At 47.4% G+C, this 19,936-nt stretch overlaps 1 protein-coding gene across 5 annotated transcripts in view; it reads right to left on the reverse strand.

Annotated features, from left to right (window-relative positions):
• Grid1 (glutamate ionotropic receptor delta type subunit 1) overlaps nucleotides 1-19,936 on the reverse strand; it is a 703,193-nt gene that overhangs the window by 547,748 nt on the left and 135,509 nt on the right. The window lies entirely within an intron of this gene.

The raw sequence follows: 19,936 nt of genomic DNA on the forward strand, positions 1-19,936 counted from the left end.
CCTTCGTGATAGTTGTAGGGAAAGAGTGTGGGTGCTTCAGGATTCCAGGGTCTGTGGGCATTTCCGAGAAGCCTTGGTCTGAGGATGCCACCCACTAGCCGTGGAAAGCAGGCATGGAAACCTCTGTGCCCAATGCAGGGGAACCTCTGGGCCATGGAGCAGTGAGGCAGCAGTGGAGAAGACTCCACACTGCTCCTCATTGATTGCCACAAATGAATTTCTTTGTAGAAAAGAACAAACTGCACCACAGTGAGACCAGCCAAGGCCAGCCCAGCACAGCAGCCTGGTGTCTGGAGCATGCTAATTACTGTGCTGTCTGGGTCCATCTGATGGACTTCTCCCTACCACCGTTCCATAACCAACACACTAATCTGTCCCCCAAGCTTCCGAGCAGGCCAGAGACTTACTAATCAAGGCTAATGCAGACGGGTGATAAAGGAAGAAAACTGAAACATGGAGATTAAAAGCGTGATGTCAGTGTTGAGAAGATCGCAATTCACTTAGCTTCCTTTGTAGCCCATGTCAAGGGCTATTAGCTGAATTGCTTCTTGCATTTGGGGCTCCAACTTACAACATAATCCTGACTGCTCCACCCCCTCTCTCTCCAGTGTGTGACAGGAATTCTTCATGCTGGCGTGGCTCCCATATGTGATGGATGTTACAAACACAGATTCTCTAACAAGCCTTTGGAAGCTGCAAGGGATATACAATTGTCTGGGTGAACCAGAGCATGATGGTGTTTCTGTGGTACAAAAACAGAGCCCCTGTGGCAGGCAGGACGGGAGAGGGGAAGGGTGGTGGAGTTTGTTTAACAGCTTTACTGAGGTGTAATGGACATGGTCAACTGCGTGTTTAACCCGTGAATGGCTACAGTCAGGATAGTGAACCTACTCTTCACAGTTTTCTTGTGTCCATGCTTTTCCCTTCGGTTCCACCTTGTTCCCAACCCTGGTCCCTAAGCAAGCACAGATCTCCAATCTATCACTGTAGATTTCTTACATAGCTATGCTATTCTAGATTTTTCTATAAGGAGCACTGTGTACTCTTTGGCTATTTGCTTCTACTCCTAATTATTCTGAAGACGACCCATGTTGCTCCTTGTACCAGGAACCGATCCCATCTTATCGTTGAGTGGTATTCCATCATAAAGATAGGCTCATTTCATTTACACATTCAGTGTTCCTGGACATTGCAGCTTCAGCTTTGGAAATATTGTAAGTTAAGTAATTGCATGCATCTTTGTGTGAATTGTGCTTGCCTTCCTCCTGAGTAAATACCTGGGAGTTGAATGACTCATGTGGCAGGTGTATGTTTAACTTTTCAAGGAGCTGACAAACTGTTCTCCAAAGTGGCAGTGTCATTTTACAAATCAACTGTGCAATGTAAGACTGTTCTGCAGTTGCTCCACAGTTACCTCACGGTTGCTCCACAGCTGTTCCGTGCCTCGTGAACTTGGCATGGCCATTATTTTTATTATTCTTATTCCAAAAATTTGAGGAGCTATATTGTAGCATTTCATTGTAGTGTTGGTTTTGTTCCAATAGTAATAATAATGTACATCTTTCAATGTCATCCACGTGCCATTTGAGGTACAGTATTTATTCAAATGTTAGGCTCATTTTTTTCATTGTGCTACTATTGAATCTTAAGAGTTACTAATATGTCCCACATCCTCTATCAGATATGTGATCTATAAATATTTCCCTCTTTTTACATTCTTGATAGTATCTTCCAAAGAACGAGTTGAAGCTAACTGAAATGAAATCTAGTTAACCAATTGTATATTTCTTTCATGTAGTCTTCATTTGGTGTTTGGTCTAACAAGACTTGCCTACCCGAAGATCAAAACCATTGCCTTCTGTTTTCCTTGGTCATGTCATGGTCTTGAGTTTTCCTAGTGTGTGCCAGGCTACCAGGGTGCACTTCCTTGCACACAGATACTCGACTGTTTGGTCACCATTTGTAGCATGACTTCTTTCTTCACTGAACTGTCTTTGCAAGTTTGTTGATTATCAGTTGTCCATGTAAGAGGCACTGCCTATTCTGTTCTAACCATTCTTTATCTATGACTATACCATAGCAGCTTAGTTATTGTAGAATTTTAATGTTCCAGAGATTCATAGCATTAGTCCTCTTTATTCTTCTTTTTCAAAATAGTCTTGATGATTCTAAGTGCTTCCCATTTTTGCATGGATTTTAAAGACAGCTGATCAGTTTCTACCCCTTAAAACATATGCTGGGATTTCACTGGGATTTCACTGAATCTAGAAATTAATTTGGGGTACAGATGGCACTTAAATAGTAATTTGGGCATCTTCAATTTTAGCTTTGTTTTATAGTTTTGTATGCGTATGAGTTTTGTTGATTTTTGTCTAATCTATCACTGAATAGTTCAGATTTTATGCTACCATAAATAATACTTTATTTAACTTATCTTTATATAGTCCCACAATTTATTTCTGCATATTAATCTCTATACTACAACATTATTAAATTCACTCGTTAACCCCAATAGTTTTTATAGATCCCATTGAACTTCAAGATATATGACCGTATGTTCAAAAGAGTAAACATTTTAGGTTTTCCTTTCTAATTTTTCTGCATTTTATTTCTTTTTCTTACTTGATTTAACTGCAAAAAATGTATGTAAAATGTTCAATAGTACAAGTAAGCATACTCTCAAGTTCCTGAGCCTGAAGGGAAGGTGTTCGGTCTATCCCCCTATACATGGTATTGGCTCTGGATTGTTCATGCATACTCTTCTCCTGGTTGAGGAGTCTCCATCTCCCTATATGTCTTTTCCGCTGAGATGCCAGATCTTTTCAAATGTGTTTTTCTACAACATTAATATGAGTATTTTCTTTAGAAATCTGTTGCCATGATAAATCACAGGATTTGATTTTTAATATCAAACCATCTTTGCATCCCTGGACAAAGTTGACTTTGTTCTGTTTAGATACTATCACTAATGTTTTGTTGATGATTTTATATGTAACTTATGAAGGAGACCAGTCTCGGTGTTTTTAAATACTTTGGTTCATGTCACTATTGGAACGGTACTGGTCTCACGAGATTCTTTGGGGAAGTATTCTCTGTTAATTTTTCTGGAAGAGGTAGATGGTATCAATAATACCTGTTTCTTGGACATATGGCAAAGGTCAACAGTGAGCTCACCTAGTTCTGAGGGTGTGTTTTTTCAAACTCCACTTCCAGTCCAGTTTCTATAATGGTAACATGACTCAAGTTTTCTTTTTCTTATCTAGTGTGTTTTCCCAACATACAACCTTCAAGGAATTGCCAATTTCAGATCACTTAGTATGTCAGTTTTCACAGTATCCCTTCCTGAAAAATGGGGCTGACAGAACTTCTTTAAAGACTGTTAGGACAATTTAACAAGATTCATTTCTAAACACTAAGCTCAATACTGGTACACATCAATGGCTTAATAAGGGCCTCTTCCTATCCCTATAACCAACAATTACCCCATCTCTGAGTGACATCCCAGGGCATGAAGTGAGCACCCCACAAACACATAACACAGAGGTTCATGAAACTATAAGAGCTCAGCAGATCTGATCAACTTATTTAGAGGAATGTAAGCTCAGCTGTGGGGGGCCCAATCTCTACGTATACACACCTGTTTGGGTGGGTTAGCTTTAAGTGCACAAGGAGGGGGCCCAGGCTTAGTGAACATCCAAGAGCATCATCAAGCCCCTGGTAGCCTTTGGCTCTTCCACGGACAAGGCCTAAGAGAGCACAGATCCATGAGGTTACTATAGGGAAAGTGCGGCTTTGGTGTCTGGGAGATCTGCACTGTGTGCTGATTCAGTAACTCTGAGGAGTTACTGGACCGTGCTGAGGCCTCACTATTGACACAATGGAGTGAGCGGTAAGGTCAAGGAACTGATGCATGCCTTCTGTATGTGGGCTGGGTCCTGTCTACGTGTTAGGTGCTCTCCCACAGTGCCAGTTCCTCCAGCCCTCAGACAAGGCTGCGACCTGGATGCCCATAGGCAAGCCAAGACGGAGTGATTCAGAGCATGCCCCAACTTCACATTCACCAGGGAGACTGGAGAGATCTGAATTCAGAGAGGCTGCACCGGAACCCGAGCGCTCAGCTACCATTCATTGTTACAAAGTGTATCTGCCCAGAGTCTGGTGATAACCAACAAAATACATTCAAGGGAGGAAGCACCGAACTAGGCCAGGATATGAGGTTCCCCAGGAACAGCCGGAATGCTGGGGTCCACAGAAGGAGAAAGAATATTCCTGGCAGCTGTGCAGGGCTAGGGCCACGCTTAGGGCTGCCCTAGTTCCAGGAGAGGTATTTATAGTCAGGATGCATCAAGCCTTTTCGGCTAAGCTGAGCCTGAAGCTGATTTGCACGTAGAATTGGCCATTATCGGTTCATTTCCATACATCAGCTCCAGGGGAGGGATAATTCAAGAAGCCCCCACCACCCATCTCCTAAGGAGCTTCTTGTCACAGCTGCTTTAGAAGTCACACGTGACTGGAGATGGCAGAACCTAGAAGATTACCCCCTCATCCTAACTGCTAGAAGCGAAATGAGCCCCACCCAGAGGAACAGCCATGCCCCCGGCTCAGCGATTGGCTGGTGAAACAGTGAAACAGGCTAGGTAGGCAGGGAATCCAGGACTGCAGGCCCTGCCCCTCCTCTGCAGACCCTGGAAGAGGAAACCATCTATGAACAATGGCAAATGGCATCAATGGCATACACACATGAAGTGACAACGCAACAAAGAAAATGGAGGAATGAATGCGTGACCCCCCACGTGTGCTAGAGAAAATGGGGTGTTCACTCCTCATTGCACAGATAAAAGAGTAACTCAATGGCACCTAGACAGGAACGGAAAAGGCTGCCTGAATCCAAATCCTACTCCAGCCCCTACACCAAGCAGAGGTCCCTCATGGAGGGCAGGGGCAGAGGGCCTCACACTGAGAGAATGTATGTTCTGTTGTTCCAGTGACCATCCTCAGGCTCACAAGGACTCAGTCGCCACCCTTAGGGGGAAACCAGTGCTCTGCCCCCAAAAAGCAACCCACATGGAAAATGAGATCCACAGCCTACTGAGAGAGCCCTGCCAAGCCTGGCCCACCTAACCTCCCACCCTGCCAAGCTGCCCATGCTACCAAGCCTGCTACCCAAGCCCGGAGTCCCGTTTCCCAGACATGATCACTGAAAGAAGCAAAAGCTGAGACTGCCAGAGGGTTGGGAGCAATGGGGACAAGCGTTTAAAGTAGTCCTCTGTCTCTTGGGGCACCAGCAGACTATTGGAACTAACCTGTGGCTGTGGGACACATGTTCCCCATGCCCACCTCCTGTCACACACAACTGCCTATTTTGTGTTAAAGAAAGAAAAACAGTAACAGCACTCAACACAAGTGTGCTACGCACAGTGCCAGACACAGCATGGATCTCACTTAACTCTCTGACCTTGTTGCGGGGCTGCACAAAGTTCAGGAGAAGCTGAGACAGGGCTCTATAGTACAGCCTGGCTTTGTAGTCAGGATTATTGGATGCAACAATAAGAGCTGAGATTCAAGGAAGTCCCAAGTAGACCACAGGTTCCAACCCTGTCCTACAGGCCTTCAAGGCACATGATGCCCACCCCAGCCTCCTTGCCCTACATAAGCCTGGCTCATGGGGGAACATATAAAATTTCACTCCAAGATGCCCTTGGCCCTCCAGTTATCTATGTCAGCTTAGAAGGATGGAGGCAAATTTATTGATCTTTCTTGGTCACTATTAGCAAGATTCATAGCTGACCACAGAGTACATTCATCTGTGCCTCTGAATGTAATTACCACAGGCACCTGAAGTATGTGAGTATACACAGGTGTGTGTGTGAGTGTGTGTGTGTGTTTGTGTGTGTACATGAGTATACATAGGTGTGTGTGCACACACATGTACATTAGTATAAATGTGCTCCTACTTATATGAAAATGTGTGTGCATGTACATGAGTATATATGTACTCCTACATATATGAGTGTGTGTGTGTGTGTGTGTGTTCCCCGGATCTTTGGACATCTTCCTTCCCCTATCCCCAGCCCATCTGTAACCTTACACAAAGACTTCTGCTGAGGGCTATATGAGCAAGGCCCAGCATTCAGTGCCAGGGTTTCAAAGTCAAAAGCACAAGATTTATATCCTAACAGAGATTTCTGCCTAGGGAGGTTGATATATAGAGTGATTATGGTCCAGTAACCTAGTGTTAGACACACAGAAGGCTGTGGAGCCCAGAGGAAAGACGGGCTGTCTGGCAGGGAACCAGAAATATAGAAGGCTTCTAAACAGGAGTCCTGATGGCAGAGGCAAAGCTGTCAGACAGGAAGGTATTTGGTGAGGGCAAAGCAGGAACTGGAAGGCAAGTCCTTGGGAGTAGAAGTCTCAGCTAATATGCCCTACATCAATCCGATGGCTTCCCCTGTGAAATCTGATTTTTCTGCTCCAAGAAAGACAAAAATTAAGTCCCCGCCCTAGTCTCAGCAACCTTCCAGTTACAGCCATCAGTGAGAACCTAGAGATAGCACATGAAGAGGGAGAAGCCAAGCATTTCACTATCACTCTAAGAGTCTAGGACTCTTTTTCGTGCTGCCAATCCCCTTGAGGTGGCCCCTCTATGCAGCTCCAGTTCTGGCCACATGGTCCTGGCTCAAGGACCATTTCTTCCATTCACCCGTCTACCACGGAGGTGTTGGCACCGCCTTAGAGTTCGCTTGGGTGCTTCCACCCCATCTGTGCTGGTAGTTGTCAGGATTCCCACATTAGATCTTTTCCTCTCAGTGATGAATAGATGTTGTTTCCATGCCTGAGGCCCAGCTGACACACCTGCACCACTGGAACCCAGGAGTGATGACAAAAGAGGCTGGCAAGAGTAAGGGAGGGACCCAAGGCCCCCATGGGATATACAAAGGGGCCTGAACTTCTGGAGGAAGGCCATTGTCGGAAAGGCAATGAGTTTAAGGAAAGAGATCTTGAAGGCATGTTGAGGGATGATGGATGCTTTCTAAGAGGTCTAGACAGCATGTAAATCCACAGTGCAGACGTTTGAGGAATGAGTGGAAGCTAAGAGGTATAGCATGTAAATCCATGGTGCACACACGTGTACACCAACACAGGCCACTTCCACACAGCCACCCAAGAGGCACTAGAGGCATGCTCTCAACTGATTAAGAGAGCTCAGTAAGCAGAAGGCTGGAGCACCCTAAGAATCCATGGAGGGATAGATGAATGGATGGGGTGTGGGCCATCATACAGCAGAGTGTATTCAGTCTTTAAAAGGAGGAAGAGCCTGGCGCAGCTGTGGCGTGCATGAAACCTCAGACGTTTACTCTAAGTGAAAGAAGCCAGTGACAAAAGAACAAATACCTATGATTGCATCCTTCCTAGCCTCTCGTCCCCATCCTGAGACACCCCTTGTGCCAGCGAGGGATATACATGGTCTGGGACCCAGGCAGGCTCACTCTGATCACTCAGAAGAGAGAACTGAACACAGAGACCAGGGTCAGCACAGAAGCCTGGAACAGCCAAGTGCATAGAGACAAGTAGAACAAGGGCGCTAGGGCCTGAACACAGCTACTGAGTATCAGCTGGAAGAAGAGGAGAACGTTCTAGAGACGGGTGACAGCAGGGTTACAGAGCAATCTGAACACACCCATTGCCGCTGCTCTGTGTACCTAGTGACAGTTAAAGTGAATGCTTGTGTGACGTGCTCATTCTTCTGTAACTAAAGAAAGTGAGAATTTCCCAGAGCATAGCAGAATCTGACCTAAAGGATAGGAGTCTACAGCGACACTGACAATGCTAAAGAGCCTTGTGACTTCCCTAACAATATGAATGAGTCTCCCTCCCAAGGTCTAAGTCCCCCGCTGGTTGACTCTGCTTTGTGACGGTCCCTGTGTAAATGACCAATGTGGGTGAAAAGAATTAGAGAGAACATAAGGAGAGGGCACGGCAGTCAGAAAGACGCCTCCCTTCACGCTCCAACACGCCCTACCAATCCAGCCGCCCTCCGCATGCCAGGGCACTGTGCCCAGAACACACCCACCTGTAGCTCATGTGGGGCAGGGAGGGGGCAGTCAGGAGAATGAGAATAAGTGTTTGCAATTTAGATCCTCGCTGGCAGCTGGAGCCTAGAGGCGCTGCTGGCAGAGGCCCACCTTGCTGAGTGGCTGTGAGACGGAGATGAGGATCGGACCTGGCCTGGCATGGAGCAACCACACAGGGAATGTTTTAGTCTTCTTCTGCAGGACACGTCGTCTGTTTACGAAGCATCAGCGAAGCTGAACCAAGTGCCTTTGGTAAGCCTCCAGGTGCAGGGAGGCAAAGCCCACACCTACGGTGGGGACTTCATGTTCACACGACCACTCGCCCAAGTCGTTCCCCTGCGCTTGGCACAGAGCTCAGCACCGTGCCGCAGCCGGTAGACCCGTTTCAGCTCAGACCAGCTCCGACTGTCCTGGGTGTGTTTTGACTCTATTCCCTACTTTAGCTCCCCGTGTGTCCAGGCCCTGAGCATGAGCTACTCAGTCTGTGTGCTTACATCAGCCCGGGCCCAGTGCACGAGGCCTCAGACCTCAGACCTCATGTCAGTTTGGCTCCACCATCCTGAAGAGATGTGGTCCCTAAGGGTAGGACACACAGGGGCTACTATCGTCACCCTCCTCACCACCTGCTTCTTGCTTCCCAAACTCAATGCTCCTACAGGTGACCACCCTGACACTGTTTCTCAGCCACTTCAGACCACAGAGAACCCTGATTCAGATCGTCTGCTTCTCTGGCTTTGCGTGTTGGGTTAGGCTTTCTGTCTGATGACATTCCTCCTCCTCATCAGGGTGGCACCCCAAAAGTCATCATCCTCCGAGTCCCCGAGAAAAACAGGAACCAGAGCATGGCTCGCTCTCCTGCTGCTGCCTAATTTTCGTAACTGGCATCTCACCACCTTCTTCTAATCTGCAAAGAGTTCCTGTGAACCAGCAACTCAGCTCTCCAGCAGCTCGTCCCAGAGACATATGCTCACAGAGGTGTCTACTCAGGGCATTGCGTGACGGCAAGAAATGAGGTGGCGCTGAACTGGCAAAGGGAGACCACAGCCGTCCCCCCGGTAGAGTGCAGAACAGCAAGTATGGAGCCGGGAATAGAAATAAGCCAGGCACGTGGGGCCAGAGCCCAGAAGTCTGAGTAAGGAAGGTCTCAAGGTAGTACGCCATGGCTCAGTAGTTAAGTACACTTGCTGCTCTTCCAGAGGACTGGAGGCTAGCTCCCAGCATTCCAGGGGAACCAACACCCTCCCCTGACTACCCCCAGAGCCCACACACACACACATGCACACATGCACATGCACAAACACAAAATAAAATAAATTGTTTTAAAATACAGGTAGCACTGCCTTGCCTGTTTGTGTACTATGCTATGTCTAGAGGTAAGGATCCCTGTGTAATCTGTGTTGCATGCCTAGGAGGTACCCTTCCCTTTGGAGAGGAAGATGAGGAGGTAGGGAACTTACTTGAAATTTTTGTCAGCGAGAGCATCATTTTGTGCACTGCTTACAAAACAGTAAAACATTTCAAGGCCAAAAACAAAAACAAAATAATCTTCCTTCATGTTCCACCGCCCTAGAAACACAAGGTACCTCTGACACCCCCACATTATCCTCCACTCCTGATCAGCCCTCTTCACCTCATCGGGGCTCCCTAATGTTCACAGAACTGTGCCAAGCACCAAAGCAGCATTGTGATGCCTTTCACAGCCTCTGCCATAGATGGTGTCGATCTCACACTGCCAGACCAAGGGGACAGTGACCACACGTGCCTGCTCCCCTCTAAGTCTCTAGCCATCATGGGTGTGTGGGCTGCACTGACAGGAGATGCTCCACTCGGGGAGCACCAATGAATGTCAGACGCGCAGGCCTGACCAGGCACAGGTCCCAGGACCTCTGCACCAGGCAAGGAAACTCCACAGAGCAGAGCCTAGTGCTCCACCACTCCCACCTACAATGGAAAGTTCCAAGCTGGCATAGGCAGGGCTTTGAGAGGCCTGACTGAGAAGATCCCCATTTCAACTCTTCACCACTTGGGATTTAAGCAAGAGCCACCATCCATGCTGCCCCCCTCTAACCAACATCTTTACCCCTATTTGTTCTGCTTTCCCAAACATACGGCCAGGGGTATGCCCGTCGCCCTGCCAGCCAACACAGTGGCAGCCAGTCCCGTTTTCCTGAGTCTGCCGCGGCTTAACCTCACCGTCTCTCTCAGCATTGTCAGAAGCACCTAAAGATCAACACTGGGTGTGTGCACTAAACAAACAAGTGAATGACTAAGGGGAAACTAACCGAAACAGTCACACACAAAGTCAAAACACACGTGTCCGTGCTCCTATGGCACTTCCAGGCCTTAGACAGCGAGCTCAGCCTCAACTCCCAGGCCTCCTACACACATCACCAGCCTCCAGGCCAGGCCCATTATAAGGTAACTCCCAGTGAGGAAGTGGGTTCCTAGAGCATGGCAGAGGAGACACATGCTGCCGCAGGTGGGCCCCTGCCCTCTGGTACTCAGTGGCTACATCATCCCTGCTGAAGCCTACACACAGACACTTCGATGGGAAGTTTCCATAAAAATCAAAAACATCCGGCTTCATATTGCTAGATTACCTGGTCAGCAAGCACCCCCACCAAGATCCACCTGTATTCCTGCCTACCCAGAGCTGGGTTTGCAGATATGATGTATACCACTGTATTGGTTTCACGAGAGTGCCAAGAGTCCAACTCATGTCCTTGTGTTTGAGCAGCAAGAACCTTGCCCGTGGAGTCATCTCCCCAGTCCCTCCCCCTGGCATCTCATACACAGCTCTCCTTGAGCAGTCACTGCTCTCCACTGCAACTCAGAATGCCTTGAGCCTTCAGGGACAGTGGTAGGCATCAGACTCCAGGCTGCCCAGAACCCCTGCTTAGTGTTCATGTGCCTAACTGAAGCACAGGCTGGGCACCAGACTCCAGGCTGCCCAGAACCCCTGCTCAGTGTTCATGTGCCTAACTGAAGCACAGGCTGCGTACCCAAAGCAGCCTAGCTATGTGGTGACGCAAGAAAATCAGAAACTGTCTGTGACCACAGGGATCCGTGTCACTCTCAAATGCATCATTTCATTTCATTTCATTTCAGCTTCACGAGCATCCTCTGAGGTAGGCGTTTTTATTATCCTCACTATCAAAATGAGAGGACGCAAGTCAGACAGAGTCATCAGTCTGCCCAGGAAAAGCCAAGTGTTCCCCTCAGATGTCCCCAGATGTGGCAAAAGGCAGGTGCTATAGTTGTAACTGGAAATCTCAAGCAAAGAAATGAACGTTGGGTGGGACAGAGCTCAGGGTACATGACTTATCAATCGTATGCAAAGCTCTGTGCTTGATCCTCAACATCATAAAAGAATATGCTTCCTGGGAAAATAAACGGACGGTGTACCAGGTCAAAATACTAACGAATTCATTCACTCACCAAGTATTTGATGAGCGCCTACTAAGTTTCAACTGCTGTACTAAATGGTACAAATTCAGCATCATTAAACCTCAAAAAATTAAAATCCTACCTGATGCAGGTGGATGGCAAAAATAATGTCCTCTCTTGTAAGAGGATAACTGGAGTCAACAACAGCTAATTGTAAATTTCAAAATAGCTAGCAGAGAGAGCTTCGATGTTCCTAACACAAATAAAGGATAAATGATGTCATCATTTCTTTGGTTATATTCATGCCATGTAACAGATACTCCAGTTACTCTAACCTGACATCCTACACATGTGTGTAAATGTCACATGCGCCTCACAAATAAGTATAATTACATGTCAATTTAAAATAACAAATGATTTTAAAATAAACTGTTATTAGGAGTTCACATTTTAGTTAGAGGAAAACAGACATTGAAAACAAGGTAAATACATACAAATTCAATGGCAGAAATAAAGGGAGGGGCATCAAGCGGAAACACAACCCCAAAGCAGAGGAAGTAGCCCATGGATGTGAGAAGGAAGTGTCCTGCACAGAGGGCCGAGGCATCATCACACCTGAGGCAGGGGTGTACCTGAAGGATCTGAGCAGTCTGGGGGGGGGAGGCTCAGGAAGGAGGGTGAGTGGCTGGGCAGGAAACAGGACCTATGGAAAGACAGTGGCCATTTCGCCCATGGGACAGTGAAAAGTTCCAAGGGTCCCAGAGGACCTTTAGATAAACAGGAAAACATCTTAGAGAACTCCCAGATTTTCTGCCTCCACAGGAACCAACGCTCCTAAAGGTGTTCAAGAGACACTGTCTTGTCCCAGGCCAAGCAAGATCCAATGTGCCCCCAAAGCCTTACTCATCCACCTAAGTGCTGAAAAGCAAGCAGGAGAAACCAGGATATCCCAAGCTTATTACAGTCATATGCTATCACCTGGCAGCCTTTTTCAAGAAGTGAAAATCTCAAATCAGAGTTTCTCACCCTACTACTACACTAAAAGTTGGGCATGCTGGAACACAGCTTTGTTTTTGTTGGTTTTTTTTCAGTTTTGACTTTTTTTTTCAAACATTAGCACATATAGCCCAGGCTGTCCTCCAACAAGCCATGTAGCTGACACTGTCTTTGAGTCCCTGATCTTCCTTCACCATCTCTCCAGGGCTTGGGTTGCAGGGGTAACCAGCCTACCCAGAGAGCCCAGCTTCTTTCCTGAGGGTTGTTAGCCTACACCGAGTCACAAGAAAACTTGGCAACAATAAAAGATTCCTAAATGCACAGCAACCAAAAATGAATTCAAAATCCAACATGCGAAGCATCCGAGATATTCCTGTAGCACGCTCCCATGGTGGGTCACACAATATCACTAATGCCTTGGCTCCAAACACACGACACACACACTTTGCACTGTGCATGGGACCCCTCTGTGTGTAATATCAAGGAACATCACCTAAACGCCTCATCCCTGACTCAAAACTACTGTAGCTCATTGCAGTGCTGACTGTACGGATGAAGTTTTTCTCTCCTGTAAGGATGCAACAGCTTAGTTATGGAAAACCCAGGCCTTTAACATTGTCCCACTGCCATTGCTCAGCATGCAAATATAAAACTATCATATCTTTGGATTGGACAGTGTTGGGGTGTTTGGTTTTGAAACTGCTATTGGACTTGGGTTCCATTTTTTAAAAACGTTAAATCAATTTTGGTTTGGGATTGGGATAAAGTTTCCCTCTTTTCTGAAATGTTCATAAACATACTTCTGCCATTTTGTACGACATGTATATAAAATAGCAATGAAAGCATTAACCAGTGTAAAAATGAAAACACTTATGAACTCTGGAAACATTGGAAATATCCTATATCCTGTAGTATCTAACATTCAGTCAATATTCCTTGATATAACAATAACCGACCTCAGTGTACAAATCTGCCTCATCTTTAATAAATGGTAAAAAAAAATCTGTGTATGTAACAGCAAAGGACAGCTTTAAAGTATATTTCTTTGTGGATTATTACCAGTAAATGCTTGATTTGCATGACCACTTTTGCATACCTGCATGAATTTCTCAGACAACAGGAGGTCGTGAGTGGGCAATGCTTACAAAGCCCTGGGGTCACTGGCACCCACTACTCAGGTCACAAGAGGCGAGCCATGGAAGGGCGTGACTGAACACAACACTCGGACCGTGTGGACTGAACACAGCTGAGAACCACAGCCCATCTCAAACTTATCAGCACACCCTGCCCACACTTCTTCCCTGTGCAGGGGTGAGACCCAGAGGAGGGCCTCGCAAGCCAGCGCATCATCTAGAGTCCTCTGAGGGAGGGGCACTACTATGTTTCATGAGAACATGCAAGCGATCTGGCCAAGGTCATGACCCTGAGACTCCTACAGGACCTAGGTACGTAATGGGCATGTGCAAGAGCCAGCACAGCCTCAGGTGCCCCTGTGGAACCACGCCTGCAGCAGGCACCTCCTCATACCCCCAGAGGCACTCTGGAACCTGATGTGAGGATAAGGAAACTCCAGAGCTAATGAACTTTCATCTTCTGGCAAACACTACAATTAACACATCGCAAAGTACAGCTGCTTTGTAATTAGATTCAAGAACAAAACACGAAACACTTGTCCTGGTAAAGTTACTGTCAAACTTCTTCTGTAGGTTTCCTAGCAATTAAACTCACTTGCTCATTTCTTCTGGGGGAAAAAAGTATTTATTACTTCAATTTAAACTAATGCTGTAATGATCAGGGGTGTTATTCATGAGATCTCTTGCCATTGCGCTTGAAGCCGCCAGTCTTTTCTGCCAGGGTTGTCAGGGAGACACCGCTGGCAAGAAGCACTGGTTAGGACAGCATGGATTCTCAGCATCCTCTTTCTTCCAGGGAAGTTTACTATGGGAGGGCACTGGGGTGAGGTGCAACAGCTGTGAGTCTGGCTGTCCAGCTGAGTTGCAGTGTCCCACAGAGCCACGGTGCATTCTAGTGGCACGTTTGAGAACACTAGCGTTGACCCCAGCTTAGGGCAGGGACTGTATGCTCTCTCTGACATCCCGAGGACCAAGAACACTACCAAGATACGGCTGTGTTCTAGGCTGCATAGCAACTCAAGCCAGGAACTCAAGGGCTTCCTGGAGGTTTGGCATGCCTCCTTTGGAAACCCAGGGTAGTGTGGGTCACAGTTCAGCTACTGATGATTCGGCTTCCTGAGTGCAGGGTCTCACTAAGTCCCCAGCATGCAAGGGCACAAGAAAGGGTAATAGTCAAGTCACATGCAAATTGCATCGAATAGGTGGCCAGAGAATAGTTTGCCCAGTGTCACAAACTTATAAAGACCTAGGACTCAAACCAACAAGACTACTCCAGGGCCTAGGCCCCTAACTGCTAACCTCAAGAACTGTCTGCAGCCAGAGAGACAGAGAGTCAAGTCCTTTGCACCAAGGCTGTCCTGAGAGCACACACTCCTCCCTCCTCTCTGTTGCTCCCCCTGCCCTCTCACTTCTCTCCCCCTACCTGAAACACTCTCCCCACTCCTTCCAGGACCCACTGCCTAACTTCCACTTGTTCTTATACACCTGCATAGACATCACCTCCTCCAGAAAGACCTCACCAACTTCCCTGCCACAGGAGGCGGTGAATGGGCGTGCACCCTTCTCAGCTGCCGCTAAGAACTAGCTGGGTCCTAAGTCACAGCAATGCCTGGGAAGGGATGCCGGAACCCGACGCAGGGAGAAGAGAGCGAGCACACGTCAGCACCTAAACATGACCCAGGCTGGGACCCTCCTATGGGCAGCATGCTAAGGAGACGATATCTTCCCCCCATGAAGAGAAAGAGGCTTTAGCGAGAAACTATCATTTTGACGTGAGGGTAGAGAAGGGTTTCTTAAATGAGGCAGGCAAGAGAGCTGAGCATAAAAAAGATGACTACATTTGACAACAGCACAATACAAACCTTCTGTTTATGAAGACAAGCAACTGACAGAAGGTATTTTGCCACACTTAACTCACCAAAGAAAAGGCTCGGCATAAAAATTAACAGTTGCAAGCAAGCATGTCATAGAAGGGAAAACAAAAATAGCCTGTGAAGACATGAAAAGGCCGTACACAGAAAATGTAAATTAGCATCAGAGTCATACAACACTTTGCACTAGAATCCTCCAGGCACATGCAACAGGAGATGTCAGTAAGCCGGGGCACTTAGAGAAGCCTTAGAGGCACTGTACACAGGAAAGAACACTTAGGGATGGACTCCGTAGATGTGAATAACATCAAACATGCATTGATCCGGCAGTCCAGCAATTCTGCTCCTCAGAGTAGACACTAAAAACTCTTCACAAACCACTAAGAGATAAATACAAATATGTTCTTACCAACACTATCTGTAACACTAAAGCCTGGAAATAATCCAAATGCCCATTAATGATCAGATAGATCAATTAGATATACTGTGAGGCAATAAAAATGATTAACATATCTGCATCAAATGGATGAAGCTCAGAACCCTGGTAGAGGGTGAGAAAAGCAGCCACGGAAGCATTATTGTACATATACAAGGGTCACAAAGAGGCCAACCAAACAACATCTATTGCAGGGTCCACGGCGATCAAGTAAAGCCAGGAACTGGCTCTAGCTAGCACACAGTCAAAATAACAGTTCAGTCCTCTCACAAGGATAGAAGGCAATCAGAGATGAGGATATGGGAACCCTTTATATCTTAACTGATTGTGGATGCTAGGGATTCCTTTGAACATTATTAATATTTTGGTTGAGAATATGCACTGCAATCATGTATAACTTCTTGTTTCTAAAGAGTGATTTTAAGGAATTAGCAAAGTAGCTCAGTCAATATAGTTTCTACACAAGCACAAGGAACTGAGTTCCATCCTCTACACCAAGGCAAAAGGCCTGGGGGGGCAGAGATGGGAGGATCCTTGGGCTGGCTAGTAGCCTAATCAAAAGCCCTGTGTCCCAGTGAAAGACCTTGACTCAAAAAACAAGATGGATGGCTCCCGAGAAATAACACCTGAGGTTGGACTCAGGTCACGCACACACATACATGATTGTACATGCCTGCATGTATGTGCACACGTGTGCATGTATGTCACACACACACACATACACACAGTAACTTTAAAGCAAATGCAGTGGTCAATCAGGCAGAGACCTAAGGTTTTGCTTATGCAGAATCACAGTTCCCAACCTTCCAGGCCTGTAGGCTGGTGGACGCCTACCCTGGAGATGCTAGAGACACTGGACCCTGGCTTCCAAGTCCAGTTATAGGCAACGTGAGCCATGTGAACATGTTTCTTCATTTAAAAGGAGCAACCGGAAAAATGTGTGTCACGTGGTTGAGATTCCACGAGTATTTATCAAGTGAATCAGCAAATGGCATACTCATGCATGTGCATGGGCGTGCGTGCACACGCGCGCGCACACACACACACACACACACACACGTGCAGGCACGCACACCAGTATTTGAAGCATCAAGACAGTTTTCTGCTCTATTCCATCCCAACTTTTGGTATTTTCATGTTAGGGATTTTCTACCCCAAATGTCAGTTTCCCTTCTATTTTTCCTTTTTCTGTCACAACAAGCACACGAGTGTTTTCCATGGAATTGTACCAAATGGCACCTCTCATATTTTGTAAACCAAATACATACAAACTCTTCTCTAGCCCGGTATTAGTCAGATTTCTGTCATCACAGTGAAATACCTGTGGCCATTGCCATGTAGAAGGACAGGTTTGTTTTGGCTCATAGTCCTGGACGCTCAAGTTCAGGATCAGGAGCTAGAGTCCCCGCAAGTGCAGCAGTCATGGTAGGAGTACAGGACAGTGAACTCTGCTCGTATCAAAAGTACAGGCGGCTAGGAAGGCGGGATTCCCCTAATCTCCTTCAGGCACATGCCCCTGTGGCCTAAGGACTTCCCTCTAGGACCTAACTCTCCAAGGTCTGTAGCGCCTCCCAACATCAGAACCAAGCCCTTAACATATGACCATTCAGGGGACACTCAACATCCAAACTATAGTGCACCTTTCTTTCAAATTCTCTCAGGGCTTTCCTGCTCCAGTTTCACACTTGATGCAAATGGCCAGTCCTCAGGCTCTGCCAGGGGAAGGCATTCCTGAGATTGAAGGGAAACTGACAGGGAAATGGGGGGAAAAAACAACCCTCACCCCCTCCCAAAGGAAGGATCTCACTGTGGTGCTCACAACAGGATGAGCTGCTCCCTAAGGCATGCTGGGTCCATTCTAAGCTGTACTCCTAGCCTGGTGATGACTCTGACTGGCTGGGCACCAGAAAAGAAAGCTAAAGCCTAGCAAGAAAATGGGAAGGGGCCTTGGCTAAGTGCATGGGACTTAACGCCAAACAGCATCTCCTGAGCCTATGTGCTTCACTGGTAAATGTAGCATAAATGAAATAACACATGTAAAGGTTCTTACAGAACAGCCCTGAAAAGTCACTAGATCCCAACCGCTTCTATTTAACTGGGAGAAATAAGAGTATTTACACGCGATTTGCTTTTTAATTGAGCTCATCAGAAAGTATGTTATCACACGTACATTGGCAACATGAATTCACCTGGACATTCCACTGCCAATGATACTGTGGGATCTACCACATGTATGTTGTGAACACCACCCAATGGGATTCCTGTGGGCAAACAGGCTGGAGTATTCACAAGGGGAATAGTCGTCGGGCCAAGCAGCAAGAATCAGGGTAGAGAAACTTTTAAGGGCACAAACTAGCCTCAAAGGTTGTCAACATGGCCAGGGTAGGCAAGCGCAGCAGGGTCCTGTACAGACTACAATAAAAGAGCTGTGACCTCCAGAGCAACTGGCACCAAATTGGTCAGGACCCTGGACAGCGCCATCTGCAGGAGGCCGGGTGTGGGCGTCCATCAGCTCTCAGGTGTGGCACCCACTGCCAAGCCCCACCACCATCAGCAAACATAAACCTGGCCTGCAGTCCCTCCCTTTACCGTGGAAGCCTCCCAGCACCCTAAACACGGTTTTGCGTTACTGAGCCCACACTCAGCCTCTGCATCCTTCTCAACACCATGATTCACAGCTGACAAAAGCTGTTGTTTGTTCAGCATCTTGGGCAGGCTAGCCAAGAACTGAAGCCCACCCCAGGAAGCGTCATATTAGAACAGGGGAGGCACTCTTTGGGGGATGTTCCAGGTTCAGGGTTGGGCCAGAATCGTTTCTGCAAGGTGAGTCATTCTTCCTAGCTCCCTACCTCATCCTAGATCAGATGTCAGGCCACCCAGCGGCCCCATCTTTCTCCACATCTCTCCTTTGTCTTTCTCAAAAATTATTGTAAACTCCCATGTCTTCATCCATGAGATTGTCGTCCACATAGCACCAGGCACAGTGTTGAAATCCAGTGAAAAGAAAAGCACATGGCCTGCTCTTCTGGGCACAATCACCTCTGCAGGAGTCCAGAGGACATCAAGGACAAGCCCCCATGAGTGTCAGGCTAAGCCAAGTGGACTGAGGACAGGTAAGCAGGTGACAAAGACGTCGGCTCTGCTGGACCCAGGCGGGAAAAGACACCTTTCCTGGAGCATTTGCTATGCGAGGTATACGGAAGTGAGAAATAGAATGAGAAGAAAAGACAGTCTCTGGGCAAGTGTTTGCAGGCGCCACTCACTCACCACGGGTCACAGAAGGTCAGACAGTGAGCAGGCTAGACAGCTGGCCTCCTGGCCCGCCTCCCTTGCAGCTGTGACTCCTCAGAAGGCCCCAGGGAGAATGGTAGGTGCAGGCCGGAGACAAGAGGAGCAGTGGTATGGTACCCACGAGCAGAAGAACTGGAAGGGCCTGTGCATCCTAGAGGAGGACACACCCCGACCCTGGTGGTACCCATACCTCCTACAAGGCTCAGCCTCAGCACCAACAGGAGGACTCTAAGGTTTGGTTCCTGGGGTGAGGCCTGATTTCTCAAAGATGCCATGGGGCACACCGGTGCTGTTGCAAGGTCTCCAGCTCCTCCCAGGGGACCCGAGACTGAGCACGTGTCAGAGGGCATGCCAGCAAAATCCCTGGAGCTGGAAGCCACCCTTGTCCCCACCACCACCATGTTTTTATTTCAACACAGTAACTGCTTGCTCTCTCACATCTTTCTGGAAGGCTCCAAACGGTTCATTTGTTCAAGCCACTGAGAACAGCATCCCAGACTTATGGAAGCAGAGTATTTAGGCAAATGCAAACATATGCTGATTTCCTTTCTTGGCAAAGGGATTATTTCACCAGGAGACAAAGCTGGACTTTAAAGGGTTGCAACGTTCAGTCTGAACCTCAGACCAGGGGGCTTCCAAGCATCACAAGTGCCTGTCAACTTTGAACAGATAATGGGGTGGTTGTGACTATAAAAGTGTAGTCCAGGAATTCTTAAGAAAACCACTCTGGATCCTGGCTAATGATCCCGC

This window comes from Mesocricetus auratus, unplaced genomic scaffold (genome assembly GCF_017639785.1).
Source record: "Mesocricetus auratus isolate SY011 unplaced genomic scaffold, BCM_Maur_2.0 Super-Scaffold_100006, whole genome shotgun sequence".
Taxonomy (NCBI): Eukaryota; Metazoa; Chordata; class Mammalia; order Rodentia; family Cricetidae; genus Mesocricetus; species Mesocricetus auratus.